Below are 3,425 nucleotides of genomic sequence, written 5' to 3' on the forward strand. Positions count from 1 at the left end.
GGGCTCAGTTCCTACCTCCAGGGCCTCCCCCTTTATGCCCCGGGATGGCTCCGACCGCCATATACGGGTGCATTTCTTCAAACTTCGAGGCTCAGAAACTCTTCACTGAAGGCCCCCGAGCCTCTACAGAGGCAAGAGCTGAAGGAATTGTGGGTGTATCTTCCTAGCGCTGGCACGAGGCCAGTTCTCAGTGAGGGCCCAGAAATGAAGCACAGAGTGGGAGCTTATACCCGACAGGGACGCCCCTTCGTTTAGTCTCAGTAACCTGCGCTTCTGTCAGTAGGAGCACATCACCACATCACGGTCTGCTTGCCTTCTCCCCCACTGGATGTAGAAGTCCCAAAGAGTGCACCTGGGCCCTCTGGTTCTCTTTCATGGCATGTGATACTTCCCTGATTCTTTATTGGTAAAAAATATCTGGGTTGGCAGAAGCCTAATTTTGTCTGCATTCAGTTAAAAGAAAGGCTGAGTGGTTCATGTAATAATGGGAACCATGATAGGAAACAGAATAGAATGGGATCAATCTTCTCTCTTCTTTTTTCATCCTTCACCTTTCTGTGTATGAGCACTTGACCTCTCAAATAATAATAGCTTTATCCTTGGGCTGGAACGATGGCTGCTATAGCTCTGGGCTCTCAGCTGCGTAGTTTTCAGAAGAAAAGGGAAGGACCCTCTTTCTAAACTCCAGCTCCCAAAACCCCAGGAAAGGACCGTGAGGCCCACATTTCAGTCACATGACCACCTCTGGACCAATCACTGGGGTCCAGCATATGGAGCATTCTGATTGGCCAGTTTGCATCAGGTGTCTGCACTTGGGTGAGGAGGTGGGGGCCTGCTGCTCCATTTGACCCTGTGACAGAGCCCTCCCCGCGGAGAAGGGGAGGAGGCAGCACAAACGCAGTCAGTCGCTGGGGAACATTTGTGAGCCGAGCTGTCGTCCCCATCACAGTTTCTACTACACATGTCCAGCACAATTTCTAATTCTTATTTTTACATTTATTTAATGCCTGTCTCTACCATCAGACGGAAAGCTGGTTCTCACCATAGACAACCCAGCTTGTGCAAAATGAACACTTATTAGGTGAACATATGACTTAATCTCAATAGCTTCATCTTAGGGACTTGGGGGAAAAGAAGATGAAATTCCTAGAAATCCTCAGGAATTTCCCATAAGTCGTTCTATACTTTTTATAACGCTATTATGTGTTTTTTAAAAACAATAACAGATGACCATCATGATAAAAAGTGGATAATTTTTTTTCACCGATAGGGTTATAGGAGATGGCTTAGAGGTTTTCTGTAACAAAAATGCATTATCATGCATTTTTAGGAACTGATGTATTGTGACAAGATTAGATATTTCAATAATATGTAAGAGTTCCTGATACAGACATTTCATCATAGAAATCATCAGCAAAAATAAATTTCAAATAAGAATCACTTTTAGCTCTTCTTCTCCGTAAAGATGCCAAATGGCGGATGATGTCAGTGCTGCCGATGGGCCCGGAGGCCCCGGGGGCCCTGGAATGGGAGGCAGCGGTGGCTTCCATGGAGGCTTTGTCAGCGGCGTCCGGGGCCAGGGCTGAAAGCCACGGAGCTCGTGGAGGCGAGGCCAAGGGCAAGGAGTGGCTCCCCATCACTAAGCTGGGCCGCCTGGTCAAGGACATGAAGATCAGGTCCCTGGAGGAGATCTGTCTCTTGTCTCTGCACATCAAAGAACCTGAGATCATTGACGTTTTCTTGGGCGCATCCCTCAAGGACGAGGTTTTGAAGATCACGCCTGTGCAAAAGCAGGCCCGTGCTGGCCAGTGGACTGGGTTCAAGGCATTTGTCGCTATTGGGGATTACAACGGACATGTTGGTTTGGGTGTCAAGTGCTCTAAGGAGGTAGCCACTGCCATCCGTGGGGCCGTCATTCAGGCCAAGCTCTCCATTGTCCCCGTGCGGCAAGGCTCCTGGTTGAACAAGCTTGGCAAGTCCCGTACTGTCCCTTGCAAGGTGACTGGCCGCTGTGGCTCTGTGCTGGTGCGCCTCATGCCTGCCCCCAGGGGCACTGGCATCATCTCAGCCCCTGTGCCCAAGAAGCTACTGATGGTGGCTGGAATTGATGACCGCTACACCTCTGCCAGGGGCTGCACCGCCACGCTGGGCAACTTCGCCAAGACCACTTTCGATGCCATTTCCAAGACCTACAGTTATCTCACTCCTGATCTCTGGAAAGAGACGGTGTTCACCAAGTCTCCGTATCAGGAATTCACTGACCATCTTGTAAAGGCCCACATCAGAGTTTCCATGCAGAGGACCCAGGCTCCAGCGGTAGCCACAACATAGTTTTCTATGAGAAAAATAAAGTGAGTGAAGCCAGTTTAAAAAAAAAATCACTTTTAAAATGGAGAGATAATTCCTCAGATGTTTAGTATTTTAAAATTATCATTCTTAAGTTGAAACTTTAAAGCGCAAGACATTCAGTGCCCAATCCAATATCCTGATCTTTCTTTTGTGACAAAATGGTCCAGACATGGAAAAATGCCTTTCCTTTTGCATTGTCATTGGTCGAATTGTTAAAGAAGAGACCAAACACGTCTTGGGGTGGTTTTAACACCCAAAGTTGGGTGTCAGGGCTCATGTTGTTTCATATATGTGCCCCTTCCCTTTTTTAAAAAAAATTATTTTTTTTTATTTTTATTCTTGGGTGCATTGGGTCTTTGTTACTGCGCGTGGGCCTTCTCTAGTTGTGGCAAGCGGGGGCTACTCTTCATTGCGGTGTGCAGGCTTTTCACTGCGGTGGCTTCTCTTGTTGTGGAGCACGGGCTCTAGGTGCGCGGGCTTCAGTAGTTGTGGCTCACGGGCTCTAGAGCGCAGGCTCAGTAGTTGTGGTGCACAGGCTTAGTCGTTCTGCAGCATGTGGGGATCTTCCCAGACCAGGGCTCGAACCTGTGTCCCCTGCACTGGCAGGCAGATTCTTAACAAATGCGCCACCAGGGAAGCCCGCCCCTTCCCTTCTTAGAGATGAATCATCCTATCTATCTATCATCTATCTATCTATCTATATCTATCTATCATCTATCCATATCTATTTTTCTTTCTATCTATCTCTATATATCTATCCAAGTATGTTTTGTCTTACAAACCTCTGTAGCCTACAGTGAATATTCAAACCCTGGAATACACAAGTGCACATTATTGGATAGTATTTGAATAATGCAGTGATTATAGCTCCTAGCAAGATTCACAGCCCTACGAAGAATTACACGTTGAAATGGACTATTTAACGATTTATTTTGCTTCCAAAATTTGCTATTTCTTGGAACACCACTCATAGTATTTGCATATGCTATGCATGTAAACTCATTAGTGCTTATTTTACTTTCAAGAATGACTTACGATGAGCAGCAGAAAGGGCCATGAACACACCCTTGTAACGG

The 3,425-nt window shown here is 46.9% G+C and overlaps 1 pseudogene; it reads left to right on the forward strand.

Annotated features, from left to right (window-relative positions):
* The first annotated feature begins 1,472 nt into the window (after positions 1 to 1,472).
* On the forward strand, positions 1,473 to 2,346 carry LOC101321114 (small ribosomal subunit protein uS5 pseudogene; annotated as a pseudogene).
* Positions 2,347 to 3,425: the final 1,079 nt, after the last annotated feature.

This window comes from Tursiops truncatus, chromosome 15 (assembly GCF_011762595.2).
Source record: "Tursiops truncatus isolate mTurTru1 chromosome 15, mTurTru1.mat.Y, whole genome shotgun sequence".
Classification (NCBI taxonomy): domain Eukaryota; kingdom Metazoa; phylum Chordata; class Mammalia; order Artiodactyla; family Delphinidae; genus Tursiops; species Tursiops truncatus.